This window comes from Talpa europaea (genome assembly GCF_964194135.1).
Source record: "Talpa europaea genome assembly, chromosome: 12".
Classification (NCBI taxonomy): domain Eukaryota; kingdom Metazoa; phylum Chordata; class Mammalia; order Eulipotyphla; family Talpidae; genus Talpa; species Talpa europaea.
The window spans coordinates 35,762,757-35,778,310 of record NC_140079.1 but is presented as its reverse complement, the minus strand read 5'-3'; the positions used below and the strand labels follow the sequence as shown (position 1 = coordinate 35,778,310).

The following is a 15,554-nucleotide window of genomic DNA, read 5'->3' as shown; positions in this document are numbered from 1 at the left end:
ATGCTCAGTGAAATAAGTCAGAAGGAAAAAGAAAAATATTGGATGGTTTCATTTATAGCAGGAATATAGGGGATACAAATAAGACATCAGTGTAAAAAATAATAATACAAAACACAACAAAACAAAACAAAAACAGACAATTATAAATGAGAGATATCCTGCAGGGGAGGAGGAGGGAGAGGTATCAGAGGGTGAAAGGGACATGAGCACAGGGGACTGAGGTGATGGTGCACAAGTATATTGGTAAAGGAAATTGTATGGGTACTACACCTGAGGGGGCGGGGGAAGCAAATATTATTTAAAAATGAGAGCTGTGTGGGGATTTCTTGATCTACTAAACATAGAGCTTCCATATGATCCAGCAATTCCACTCCTAGGTATTTACCCAAAGGACACAGAAACATCAATTCCAAAGAGCACCTTGCACCCCTATGTTTATAGCAGCACTATTTACAATAGCTAAGCTTTGGAAACAACCCAAGTGCCCAAAAATAGATGAATGGATCAAGAAGATGTGGTACATATACATCATGGAATATTACTCAGCATTCAAAAAAGATAAGCACATGCAATTTGCAGCAACATGGATGGAGCTGGAAGGGATCATGCTCAGCAAAATAAGCCAGAAAGAAAGAAAAAAATACCGGATGATCTCACTCATAGCAGGAATCTAGAAAACTTAAATAAGGACCAGGAAAAAGAATAACTATAAGAAAGAAAATATCAAAATCAACAAACAACTATGAACCAGAGATACTCTATCGCAGGTGGGGGCGGGGAAAGGAGGGCTTGGGGTCAAAATAAGGGGGTTGTAATTGTATGGGGAATATAAAAACTAAAAATAAATAAATAAATAAAATAAAAAGTAGTTTCCTCTCCCCCCACAAAAAAAATGGGAGAGATATTTTCACTGCAAAACTAATGAGGGATTAAAAATTAAAAAAAAAATAACTATGATATAAAAAATAAAAAATGAATAAAAACATGTTACAATAAAAAAACGAAAAAAATATAAAATAAATGGTGAAATAAATAAATATATCACTACTATATCCCACACACCCAGAACAAAACCTGGAACATAGTGTGGAATAAATATTAATCAAATATAGTATTCAGTCCCAAAATAGGAGTCCATTGGATTAATGTAGTTACAAAGCTGTTCTTTTGAAATACTTGTGAAATTATTGAACTGATGTCAGAAACCAGGGTTGAAAGATGATGGGACTAGATAGTTTAAATATTCAGTTAAACACTACAAAATATAATTTCAAGTATGCTCATGCTAGGAAACCAATAACATGCATATAATATATAATATAAATTTGTTACAAATGGGTAACATAATTGTTGGTTCTATACATGTACCCATTATCAAATACTTTGACCAAAGAAAATTGTTTGTATTAACATAGAATCTTGATAGAGTTTCTGAGCCATAAGTGTGCATCTTAGGGCAGAATCCAAGTGTTCTGTGAGCTATATTGTGATAACTGTCATAAAACAAGAATCTGTAAACACATTACTATATAGGATAAAGGTCCTAATAGTTGGTGGTGGTAGCTCAGTGTCATTAATGTGATACCTGCATTAAGAGGACCATAGTTCTGCTTTCTTTAATGTTGGTTCCTCTGTCTTTTGTGTGTTTATTTTTCCTTTAGAATCTGAGTCATTTGGTAATTGTGTGTGTGTGTGTTTGTGTGTGCTGTGTGTGTGGAGGCAGAAAGAGATTCTAAGAACCAAAGCATAAGAAAATTTGAATTTTAATAAATTACCCAGTATCTTTCACTGTTTATTACTTCCTGTCTTAGTTTGACTTACCTCCTGATTGACTGATTTACTGATCAATTGATTGTGAACATTCAGATGCTTATAAGTAGAGAAAAAAAAAAAAGCAAACTTTATCAACAAGAATACAATTTGATAACCCAAGCAATCAGCAATCATTGCTTATTGGCCCTCACCACTAGTATCACTTTCCCAGTTATTTTGTGCTTGACACTCACACTATTTTCAATTGCCAGGAAAGAGGTAGAAATATTTTGTCATGCTTAGTCTTTCAATGGTGGGCATCTGGAATTGATCGCATCGTTTTTCAAATGATTGTTGTACCTAAAAACATAAAAGGACATTAGATGAGGCACACCTTTTATGTATTCTCAGAAAACATTTTGTACCATGAGCCAGAAATTTTTGTAAATAAAGGGTCCTCCTAGAGTTAATGGGACCAAGACTTAGGGCATTCTAACTCCCTGCCACTGTTATCCTTCTTCTTAGAAATGATACCTCATGCTGGAATATGGCCCAGATCACAAAATATATACCTCATGACTAATCAATGGCCTTTTAATCTCCATTTCATCTACTTTTCACTTCTCATCTATACATTTGGAGATCTGTTCCTAAAAATTGGATTTCAGAGATCAACTATCTTTATTTTAACTTTTTTTTAAAGATTAATTTATTTATACAGGAACTGGGGTATAGGCCAGAGGTGCAGGAGGGTGAGAGGATTCACTAGAGACAAAGCAGGGAGCAGAACAGGCAGACAGACCGAAAACATTACAGAGGTAAGTAAAGGGTGAGACAGCAGAGGTCTGCCGCGCCATGTGGATATCTCCCTGGCACACTGGGAATCGAACCCATGCTGCAGAGGTTGTGGACAGCTTCGCAGTGCTGTGCTCAATCCACTTAGCAACCGGGGAGGCCCCGACTATCTTTAATATCCACCAAGTTCAACTACTTAGTAGAATAACTAAAATTTCAAGATCCTTAAAGACCTGAACACTAAACAACTTTTACCTCCCCACCACCAAACTGATATCTGAAGTCTTTTGCCATGAAGTCCTACATACCATAGATACACCATTCCCTGTATTTTTTCTGGTAGTGTTCTTGAAAATGTAATGTGTAATTCCTATTCATCCAACAGGACTTAGCTTCCTTAGTTGCTACTCACAGAGACGTGACCCAAGTTATCTACCATACATTCTTCTCCAACTCACTAAAGATAAATCCTTCTTTCCCACAGAAGTGCTATTCTCTAAGACTTTAAGTTTAAAAACAACCACAGTTTCTCATGATCTTAACACCTATTTATTTCTTTCTAAAAAGAAAGGAAAGTGAGCATGCATTATTCATGTGTCCATTTACTCAATCAGTGAATATTAAATTCATGTGCTTCTATTTCATTTTCAATAATGTCTGAGGGATTGAACAAATCCCAGCCTTCATAACGTTTGCATTTGAGTGAGTGAATACAAGTGAAAAGCTAGCAATGGAAACATAATACTAAGTGGGTAGTGGTGAGAATTATTGAGGAAAATAAATTAGGAAAAAGTAGGAAATAAAGAATGTTGTTAGTTGGAGAAGGAGTATCAATTCTTCCCTGTAGACCAATCCTTACAAAGAATGTTTCATCTTGAATTCTCTGTCATGTGTTCTAGGTCTCATTGTTACGGACAAGTGTTCTATAATCACTTATCATTTGTTTAGTAGCCTCCTCTCTTACAAGACTGTAAGTCCTGTGACCTCTGTCAGAAATGTCTCATTTACCCCTATCTCACCAGTTTACCAGTCGTTACCAAATAGACAGCCTACTGCAAATTTATTTAACTATTAAGCCATGAAATTTAATTCAAAGTTCCTTTCATTATTCAAATTCTAAGACTATATAACCCATATGATACAAGTTTATATTTTATATTGTTTTGCTCCATTTGAGCTCCCACTGTGGTGCATTGACATTTTCCTTTTCTAAATCAAATTGTGAACACCTGATGACAGAAAGCAGTTACCACTACTGTACATTTGTTTGCCTGACAAGTTCTGTCATTGTCACTTGAAAGGCAAGTGATAGTAAAGTCTTCCTTAACACAGAAAGGATTGAAAAAGGAAAGCAGAAAGCTCACCTTCTGAAATATTTTCAGTACATGACAGCACCAAGCATAATTTTGGAAGCATGTGATGAGCTCTGTGATGAATAAAGAACCTTTCAAAATGTTTCTCCAGGATACAGTATCTATGAAGATAGAGCATAATAAGTTCAGCAAAATGTTTTTTTATTTATGTGTTTATTTTATGTTATTTATGTATTATTTGTGTTTATTATGTGTTATTTATGTATTTATCTCTATCCATCTATCTATCCATTATGTATCTTGACATGTTTTTAGGGAAGAACTTATATCTGCATTAACTCATTTTCCACAAAAAGAAACAAAGAATCTGGCAAAAGGTGAACTAATGGGACAGCTTATCAGAATTGCCAGCAATGGTACAGTAGTCACGTTATGGGCCTGGCACTGGCTTACTCCTGCTCCAGAGAGCATCACATAGGAAATATTGATAAAAAAGGACATAGAGGCAATAGGTTGAGAAACTGATAATACTACTCAAAATGTTAAATGGATTTAATAGAAAACTGAATGAATCATTTGTCTTTAAATGGTGTATGGTGAAGTCTGTTCCCTGTATTAGGTTGTTTTAAGGTTTGGTATAACTCTGACTGTAAAATTCAATATTCATCCTGAAAATACATTTTTTTAAATGGGAAAGAAATCTGTGTCTTCTATACAACAGATAAAATAAAATACAAAATACTTTCACAACACTCAAAATCTCTCACAAATCATTGTTGCATTGAGCTTATCTAGAGTCTTCATAGTGGCTTCACAAATGCCTGCGAGACTAAGAGACACCTACGTGGAGTCGATGAGTAAAAAGCGATGAAGTCCTTCTCCACATGGGTTCTGCAAGCAGCATCCTCTTTCCAGTTTGCAGGTGAGGAGCTGTCTGTAGAGGCTCCTGGAGAATCAGTGATCACCGCTTCCCCTCGCTTTTCTGGAGGAAGATCAAGAGACCAAGATCCTCATTCTACATGTCGCCCTGTCTACCTAATTATTTTTTTAAAGATTTATTTATTTATTTATGCAAGCACTGGGTACAGTCAGAAGCGCGGGAGGGTGAGTGAATTCACCAGATCCAGAGCGGGGAACAGAATGGGCAGACTGACGAAGTACACTGCTGAGGGGAGCAGCTGGCACGGCAGAAGAGGTCTGTTGCACCATGTGGGACCCTTGCCAGTGGCCAGGGATCAAACTGGCACTGCAGAGACTGGGGACAGCTTCACAGCCCAGCGCTCAACCACTGTGCCACCAGGGGAGGTCCCTACCTAATTCTTTGTCAGTGTTCATTCTGGCAAATTTCTCTCTCTCTCTCTCTCTCTCTCTCTCTCTCTCTCTCTCTCTCTCTCTCTCTCTCTCTCTCTCTCTCTCTATCTCTCTTTTGCTCTCTCTCTCTCAATCTCTCTTTTGCTCTCTCTCTCTCTCTCTTTCTCTCTCTCTCTCTCTCACACACACAGAGGGCACATTGTGTTTGTCCTACTATCCTTGAACCACTTATAGTGAACCATTTTATAGTGAAAGTACCATGTCAGTAAATAGAGACAGTATCATAAAACACAAGATTCCATTTGGTAACGAAAGCTGAAGAGATAAATCCTAATCTTCATATTTCCAGAGCATAGATACCAGTTTCTAGCTACATTATTTCTACTTTTTTTCCCCAAACATAGATCCAAAAACTAAGAAATAACTGGAAGTTAAGGGGAGAAGAACATTTTGCATTTTGGCTTTGAGCCAGACTTCTCTTTTCCCTTTCCATAATATCTGAGCTGGGGGAGGGAGTGCTGCTATATGTAATGGCCACACTTTCAAGTGAAATTCTTCTCAAGTCAGAGAATGTCAAAACACTTGACCTTCTTCTCAAGTCAGAGAATGTCAGCAAAACACTTACAACTAAAGTTGTCATTAAAATGATTTAATTCCAGCGCTTGAATATTTTTTGTTTAACTTTGATTTAGTGATGCTGACAACCTCCTCTACCACCTACCATGAATTAAATTTTCAGCTGACGGGCCTCCCTGGTGGCACAAGGGGTTAAGACACAACCTATGAAGCTATCCACAGTCACTTCAGTACAAGTTTGATCCCCTGCCAGGGAGCTACCCACATGGAGCAGTAGACCTTTCCTGTCTCACCCGCTGCTCCCCTCAGCAGTGTATTTCGGTCTGCCTGCCTGTTCTGTTCCCCACTCTGTCTCTGGTGAATCCTCTCACCCCCACACCTCTGGCCTGTACCCCAATTCTTGTATGCATAAATAAATATTTAAAAACATTTTTTTTAGCTGACAAGACAAATCCTTATGCTACCAGCCCCTCCATGTTTCCTGAAAATTCTGTTTAGTTTATTTGCCCTGGATGGGATCTGAGATTGTTTCTCTTCCATGCAAAACATGCATCACAGTCCCCTGCAAACCCTTTCCCTACCTTTGAATTTCCGACTCACTCACCACCTCTGCAGGTCTGGATGATGATGACCTTGGGTTTATCCTTCAGAAGAGGACAGTTGCGGGTGTTGAATATCTGGAAGATCGTGTCGTAAGGTAGCATATCCGGGTTTTTCTCACCATGCTTGTAGACATAAACACCAAGAACGTGCTGTCTGAAGACCGGTGCTCAGGGCGGGCAGCAAACTGCTGCAGCACATCTTCCATACCCTGGAAGGCCCCTGAGTCTTACTGACTAGAACCAGCTCTCAACTTAAACTGCCCTGCTATTTACAGGCTCAGTGTCATTCCATCTCTAGTGTCCCAGCTGAGGTGTTCCACACTGTACCTGTTCAGTGGTGAGAGTGGATTTCTTGTGCTTTATATCACGAACCAGAATTTCAACTCCCCACTCCTGCTGGCATTATGCAAACTGTACTCTTGATCTTGCATTTGCTTATTGGCAAGTAGTATTTTTCCCTTTCCATTTTCCTCATTCCTCCAATTATTAAATGAGACCCTTAAGTCCTAAATGGAGCATCCGCCCTCCCGTCTAAAGTCCTCCCCACCATGCTTAGAATAAAATCAACTTCTGCTGCTCCTACCCCTTTTGTCACACTGGGCTTCTGTGCTAGTTTAAGATGCATTTCAGGGCCTCCCCTGGTGGCGCAGTGGTTGAGCGCTGGGCTGCGAAGCGGCCTGCAGCCTTTGCAGCGCCGGTTCATTCCCCGGCCACTGGCAAGGGTCCCACAAAAAAAAAAAAAAAAAGATGCATTTCAGACTTTCCACTAGAGCTGCCCCTGCTTGAAATGCACTCTCTGCACATCTTTCCAGAACGGCCTTGTTGCTGACTCATGCATCAGTGCCTGTCCAGTCCACAAACAATCTCTTATTGCCCATCTCGTCAAACATTATTACTCCCCTTTCACAAGTTTGCTCTATGTTCTTACCCTTTTCTCTTTTACAGAGACACAGAGATATGCATGTCTGAAATTGTGTGTTTGCTTATAATTTGATTGCATTCTGCCAAGTAAACCAAGATGAGTGGGAGTTGGGTTCTTTCTGGCTCATTGATGGACCAGATAGCACCACAGAAAAAGCAGGATCTGGCTAAACATTCATTACTCCAGAATTTTCTGAGATGTGTTGAGACTGACTCATACTCACCTCACTTTGCAATTACAAATTGTGGGTACACATGTCAGTCATATTTTGTCCTCTTATGAAATTAAGGATGTTGGGAACGCAAAAGACATATAGATTTCACCTTCCAAATACATCCTATAAATACACACACACACACAAATAGCACACAGGTCCTGGCCTGAAGTCCTTATAAAGCTACCTTGTGGCAGGAGGATGTGCTGAATATGTTATCTATGAGGTGGTGACTCACCTTGGCTGTGAGGTGCTCTTTCACTTCCACTGTGTAGTCAAGGCTCTCAAGCAGCTGTCGCATCCCTGTAATGTCGTGCTCTGCCCCATCCCTGGGATCAAGCTTGTCAAACTTCGTATTGCATATGATGAGAGCCAGACGTGAGCGGCCCATTTTCTCCTTTATTGGGTAGATCTGCAGAATGGGTATGCAGTGGACTAACTTACTTCATCTCTGTGAAACCCTCCCTCACTGATCACAATTGCTCTGTGAAGGGTTTGTGGAGCTGCCCTCTCTCACATCCAGTAGCATAAGGTCCAGCCTCTCTCCCTCTGTGTAATGGATTGAGTAGACAACAGGAAGAAGTATGAATGGAAAGTGATTTTTTGGGAGCACAGAATAGGACCTAGTGCATATCCCGGATCTTTACTTGAAAATACTAAGGAAGTTAGAAAGATCCCTACCATCTTTTTCTCCTATTTCCACCTATTCAGATATTTGTTAGCATTCTCAAGGCAGTCCAAATTTTATAAAAACCAGCAACATTTGCCACTGGCACCAGCTAAAGGCAAAGTTCCTTTGCCTTTGATAACGTTATCTTTTTATACTGTTTTAAGCATATCAACATAAGAGGCTTTTTGGACAGTAATTATATTTTTAAGCATGCTTTGTGCCTAGGATTTTCCACTAGAATGTGAGTAGTTACTACTCAGCCCTACTATCTTATAAAAATATTTTGATTGATTCTATAGTTAAAAAAGTCATAAATAAAAAAAATTGATAACAAATAAATGCACAATGAGATATTTGCATTTTCTCATGGGGTTGAAAATACAATGGAATCTGTGTGAAGTCTCATGCTCCCTCCTTGTTTAAAGCATCTATGAAAAAGACCACACCACACCACCCCCCCACCAGCAATATGTTATGTATCCATGAGTATTTAATGAAAATAATTGCTTCTCTTTATCTATTTCATGGCATAACAAATTACCTTTCCTGCCCTCTGTTTACTTTTTCTCAGGAATTCTTCATGAGGACAAAGTTTGAGGGCACTTGTAGTTTCCACTGATTCAGGAGGTCTGGCCACAAATCTTGGATGAACTGTAGGATAGTACATAATATAAATTGCCATAGTGGCTTCTGTGACCATCAGCCCAATCAGTAGCTATGAATATTGATAGAAAAGGGAAGTTCTGGGAAGAAAATTTCTTAATAAGTAGGGGTATATTTGTAACTGTATATGGTATGAGAGGACATGTAATTTGTCTAGGAAAAAGGGGATAAATGTTTGATAGAGAAAGGATATTTACCCTCAAAAAGAAAAATGTAGCATCGCCAAAATGCAATCATAGATTCTGATGTTTCTAAGGACAAAAACCTTGATGACACAGGGTTAAATAGAGACTGGCCATGGTTAGCAGAAAAGTTTGTTTTTTCCAGTAATTGTACTCACTCATGTGTTATGAGGAATAAAATTGAGTCACATTTTAAATTTTAAATAGTCTTATGGGATCTCTCCTGGTGGTGCAGGAGGTTGAGCACAGCAGCGCTATGAAGCTGTCTGCAGTCTCCACAGAGCCAGTTCGATCCCGGCCAGCCAGCGAGGGTCCCACATGGCACAGCAGACCTCTACTGTTGTGCCCGCTGCTCCCCTCAGCAGTCTATTTAGTCAGTCTGTCTGTTCTGTTCCCTGCTCTGTCTCTGGTGAATCCTCTCACCCTCCCATGCATCTGTCCTGTATCCTGGTTCTTGTATAAATAAATAAATATTTAAAAAAATAAAATAAATGGTCTTATGTCCACATTAAAAAGAAAATGAACAGATGATATTAATGTAATCATGTATTTTTCTACATAATGCAGCAAATACTACATAATGCAGCAAATACACATGTTAATAGCCCCAATTCAAGTACTTAGTAGTCACAAGGGCTACCCAATTGTGACTCTTAATCCACATAATACACACAGATACAAATACCAAACACTAATACTGAATCCTACACAAACCAGCAATTCTATTTTTAGCAACCTCAGCCTGAACTGTAACCTTCCCACAAGAGATGAACTTCCCTGTGTCTTCATCCTGTGGAGCAATCAACTATGAAAAGGAGAAATGCTGTCTAGTAACCAGAGCTTGCTACCCTGTGTGAAAGGGACACTTTCATTTCAGAGTCTTTTAACATACTCTGATGTCTTGGTCTCCAAATTGCTGAACAAACAGCCGTATTTTCAAGTCATGTTTAAAGTGTGAGGTAATAACTCCTCCCTCTTGGAAAAGTTTGCTTCTGACAAATCCTGACCTAATCACTAGAGAAATGTACGAGTATCCAGCATGGTCTGTCCTCGTCTGACTGAGGTTATGCAAGACAGCAGGAAAGCCCAGAGCCCTCCCTTGGAGGTGGAGGAGGAAGTCACAAGTAGAAATTGGTCAGAATAAATGTAACCAAGCAACAGTTGTACATGAGAAGAAACCTTTATGTTCAGTTATAATGTTATCCTATGTAAAAGTTTCTGTTTCTATAGTTATTTTCTATAATATTTTTCTACTTCACTCATTTATTCCCATGTCTTTTAAAATAATGTTTTTTTAATAAGTGACTTTCTTAAAGAGATGCTAAAATCATGAATTAAAAGCTGTGCAGATATAGAAAATTTTGACTCTTTAAGATACCAACATTTCAGAAAATTTATTTTTATAGATTATATAGCGGCGTGATTTCTCTTCTCAGTACAGAAGATACTGCCAGCATGAAGCAATACAGGATCCTGGAACATTCAGGGTCAGGAAGTATGTGTTCCCACTGAAAGTGTCTCATTTCTTTGCAGTTTATACAGCTTTGGTGAACTCTAAAATTTTAAAAATATTATCTCCTATGATTATATAAAGTGTTTGCAAAAAATTGGGGATTCAATAGGATTCTTCCTTAGATTTGAAAGTAAAATTAGCATGAACATGAATCCTTAAATTTCAATACAATTTATGCTTGCTGCCAGAGAGAAGGAAGAGAATCTGCACAGACAGCATGTGCAGGCAAAGCTGAGGGAACCACTGGACAAGTCATGAGCGTGTCCACACCTCCTCCTGTCCGCCACAATTCTGCAGCCAGCTAGGATATTTCAGCTTAGTTCAATATTCGTAGTGAATCCTGGGTTTAGTAAAGCTATGAAGTTCCTACTACTTCAATTCTGATACCCATTTGCTGAATTATTTCTCACTTGGGAAAAAAAAAAAAGTCAATTCCTCCCCACCATCTAAAGTTTAAGAGAAAACAATAAACCTGCACAAGAACCAGTATAATATTCATGAGAAACAGCCTACGCTACAATTTTGAAAATGTATCAGATTAGCATGTGCATCTGCTGGTGGGTATGCTCCTTTCCATAGTAAGTACATTTGGGAAAGCTTATTTGGCATGTTGAGGTCTTCACAATGTCTATTATCTTTTGTTTATTATTGCTTATTATGATAAACTCTAATTTCAGGGCTTGGATTTCAAGTCAAACTCTGTTGCACATTGAGTCTTTTATTAATGAACCTAGACAAGAGGATATTTAAGTCTAGTGATACTCTTAATTCAATCTGAGTCAAAAGTTTTGGAAGATTTTAATTGATTGGTCACTTTCTAGGTGGCCTACTGATCATATTTCATAAACCATAGAAATGAGAAAACACTGACAAGGTCTAAATACTGGAAGCTGAATGATAATTATGATAACTGATACTTATTGCAGCATGTTTTTCATTTGTTCATTCTGTGTTATTTGCCTGCAATTGGCTGTGACTCTGCTAAGAGCTATTGTGTTTGGATGAAACATACAGTTGTGCTCTGGATTGAGAAACCTAATAGAGTACATTCCCTGCACATAGAAAGGGGATAAAAAAGTGGAATAAATGTGCTGGTGGGAATTAGTGATTTTACTGTTGTGATGTCAGGTGTAAATGCAGAATAGGCACTAGAGGTAATTGACTCTGGAGCTCAGAGAATTCTGGCTGCGATATAAAATCAAGGAAGTTAGCTGAGTGCACCTGCCACTGTGCACCAGGCCTTACAAAGTCTGGAGGAATTTATAGGAATTGCCCCATTTCCAAGATGCTCAGACTGATGCCTGGGGTACTTAAGAATGAAGTCACATGTGTCCAAGTGACAGAGGCTGGGTTCAACTTCAGGAATCCCTTACTACCATGTCGCCACAATTAGCTCTTCCTGTGTAACCTAAACAGAAGGCCTCAGTTTCTTAGCTTCTTGAACATTGGATCTCATCCCACGAAAGACAAGATGACCTCTAAAAGGAAAATGAAAGTTTTAGTAAAAATGATGCCTTCATAACAGCAGGAAGGGGGGTTATAGAGGATACTGGAAGTATATTTCCTTAGAGCAAAATAGATCCTGGGAAATATGAGAAAACCATTATCTTACCTTCTGCTCCCGTGGAATTTTTGTTGATGATAAGGAAGTTCTGTAGGTGGACTTCAACTGTGAGTACACAGCTTGGAGAGCGTTTTTCTATCTTCAGATAGTTCTCTGGAATGTGAAACAGACTTGAAAAGACTTCTGATGAGTGTACCATCTCCCCACCATCTGCACTGTCTTATCCTACCTGAAGTGCTCCCTTTCCCATCAGATTATTATGAGGCTGTGTTTCAAGATTCATAACTGGACATTCCAAGTGACCTAAGGGTTAAGTCTCAGTGCTATCACCACTAAAGCATGATTTCAATACCTGGCCAGGGAGCTGACCCACATATGGTGCAGCAGACTTCTCCTATCTTGACTGCTGTTCCCCTCAGCAGTGTATTTCAGTCTATCCACCTGTTCTGCTCCCCACTCTGTTGATGAATATCTCACTCTCTGTCCTGAACCCCAGTTCTTCTATGCAAAATTTAAAAATTAGAAGAAAAAAAAGATTAATCATCAATTCAGATTTTTTGGTAGCTTCTGAGATCTCGGTGACTTTGGGCCTAATTCCATTGCATTCAATTTTTCTCTTTTCTTTTTCTCTTTCTCACAGTAGTGATGATGATCTACCTCTAAGGAACATTTACATTTTTGTCTAGACTGTACATTCTTCCCCCAGACTATATGATCTTTCCTCTGTATTTAATTTTTTGGCTGAAAAGAGCTATACCTTTCAATCTACTTTTTATACTTTAAGATCTTATCTCAATCAAAATTCAGAATTGAAAATAATCTGAAAATTCAAAACTGAACATCACCTTTCTATATGGTACATTAATTTGATACCAGAATAACTTATTACTGCCTGACATAATTTCAAGTTTTATAGGTGAATATAGAAGTCATAGTAATACTTCTATTTTAATCCCATAGATATGATTTGTAATATATAAGAAAGCAAGATGCCTCATTAAATCTAAACTCAATCTAAAAGTTAGTTTTCCAGTCCATTCTAGATATAGAGATAACTTAGACAAAAAACACCTTTTCTAAAGAAAATGTGACAGGACTTGAAAAGAAAACTTGCCTAAGAAGCATCAGCCTTATTGTCCATGTTATCTGGAATTATTCTTTCAATAAATATTTTGAACAACTATTATGAGAAGAAACATGGAAATGATAAAACATGAACAAAAAGTGACCTTAAGTTAACTTAATGATTGTTAGTATTTCTTGTGTATTTATCATGATTAAAAACAATTAGGTATAGGGGCCTCCCTGGTGGTGCAAGGGGTTAAGTCTCAGCACTATGAAGCTATCACCAGCCATTGCAGCATGAGTTCCAACACCAGCCAAGCAGCTAGCCCACATAGCACAGTAGACCTCTCCTGTCTGGCCCACCGCTCCCTTCAGCAGTGTATTTCAGTAGATCTGCCTGTTCTACTCCCCACTCTGTCTCTGGTGAATCCTCTCACCTCCTTGTACCTCTGGCCTGTACCCCAGCTCTTGCATACATGCATAAATAAATATTTAAAAAATAACTATTATATATAAAATTATATAAATTATCATGCCTTTATCATTTATAAATTTTTGTATTGCATACTTTACAAATATTAGTCTGCTGGACCTTCACAAATATCCACTGAGATAGTTAATATTTGCCCTATTGTATAGATCATTTAAATAAAATAATCACACATGTTAGGAATCAAATTCTGTTCTCATGCCATGTTTTTATAGATAAGAACAACACAGCTTCAGTAATAATGAGCTCCCATAAGTGCCAAATGCTTTATATTAGTTTTCAATATACTATGGAGGTAGAATATGAGTGCTTTGGTAACAGGTATGTTGGGATAACTACATCTGAAAGAGGTGACCCATACTTCCTAAATACTAACAATGTACACCAATGGTAACTCACTTAGAAATAAACTCCATATTACAGGAATATTAATATTTGCATTACAATGAAAAGGAAATAGAAAGGTGAAGTAATTGAAACAAAGTGTGTGTAGTATATAGTGTGTTTTAGTAAGTAGGGGAAAGGATTCATTCAGGGGTTCAGAATCCAGATCTGCCCCACTCTTTTTTTTCCCCCAAAGATTTGTTTATTTATGCATAAAAGAGCTGGGTACAGGCCGAGGTGTGGGGGGTGAGATGATTCACCAGAGACAGAGTGGGGAAGAGAACAGGCAGATCGACCGAAGTACACTGCTGAGGGGAGCAGCGGGTGAGTCAGGAGAGGTCTGCTGCACCATGTGTGTTGCTCCCTTGCCAGCCTGGGATTGAACTCATGCTGCAGAGGCTGCGAACAGCTTCATAGGCTGCATCTTAACCCCTTGAGCCACAAGAGAGGCAACTGCTCCACTCTTAAATCATCAGACTTCACTACATGATATTTGATGAAGAGTCATTTAACAGAATAAAAGTGTTTTGGGCCTCCCCAGTGGCAGAGCAGTTGAGCGCTGGGCTGTGAAGCTGCCCGCAGCCTCTGCAGCACCAGTTCGATCCCCAGCCGCCAGCAAGGGTCCCACATGGCACGCAGATCTCTCCTGCTGTGCCTGCTGCTCCCCTCAGCAGTGTACTTTGTCCGTCTGCCTGTTCTGTTCCCCACTCTTGCTCTGGTGAATTCTCTCACCCTCCTGCGCTCTGACTGTACCCAGTGCTTGTATAAATGAATAAATAAATAAATGCATACATACATAAATAGATAAGTAAATCTTTAAAAAAAAAGATTATAAGTGTTTCAGGGACTGAGATAAGACTGGATAAATTTCTGATGGTAATAACACAAAAGGCTTCTTAGAAAAAGTGTAGACACACTGACATAATATAGTACGCAAGTGTGAAAACATAGGGTTTCAAAAACTGTAAACAGATTGTAGATTACTGTGTGGAATATTCATTCTGCCTGAGTTTTGGGTTTCTGTGTCATTTCTTTGTGCCCTCCATATTGTGGTAGATTGTTGACTGAAAGAATGAAATGGGAAGAAATTTGTAAACAATAAAACCAAAGAGGTTTGTCTTCAGATCCTCTTCTCACCAGCTACACATTCTCTTGGTTTCAGTTATTAAAAAGTTAATCATTTACCTCCAAGTTTGTATATTCAACCCAGATACAGACAGCCAATTCAAGACTCACATCCATCTTTTTCCATATTCCATAAACTTGTTCAACTCAACCTTCTAAAATGGAACATGTTAGTTTTTATTCATCTCCTTTCCTGTAGTGGTAAGTGAAATCTAATCACCAGGTACACCAAAGTAGTACATCTGGTGAAATGAACCTCTTTTGGTCTTATATCCATCTCACTTCAAAATGCATTGATTTTTTTTTCTTTTTGGCTGAATATTTGCAGAATCTCACCATTTCTCTAATTTCTTTTAATTTTTATTTTTTATATATTTCTTACATCATTTTTCATTTTTGCACAATGTATGCAT

The 15,554-nt window shown here is 38.4% G+C and overlaps 1 pseudogene across 1 annotated transcript in view; it reads right to left on the bottom strand.

Moving 5' to 3' along the window:
• Positions 1–2,013: 2,013 nt before the first annotated feature.
• The window catches only part of LOC311181482 (caspase-13-like), a 39,714-nt pseudogene continuing 26,173 nt past the window's right edge, over positions 2,014–15,554 (bottom strand). The window contains exons 3-8 of the transcript in view: positions 8,697–8,870; positions 7,724–7,897; positions 6,352–6,558; positions 4,705–4,842; positions 3,912–4,021; positions 2,014–2,112 (exon numbers count right to left, since the gene is read on the bottom strand). The product of the transcript in view is annotated as a caspase-13-like (transcript). The remainder of the gene's footprint in view (positions 2,113–3,911; positions 4,022–4,704; positions 4,843–6,351; positions 6,559–7,723; positions 7,898–8,696; positions 8,871–15,554) is intronic.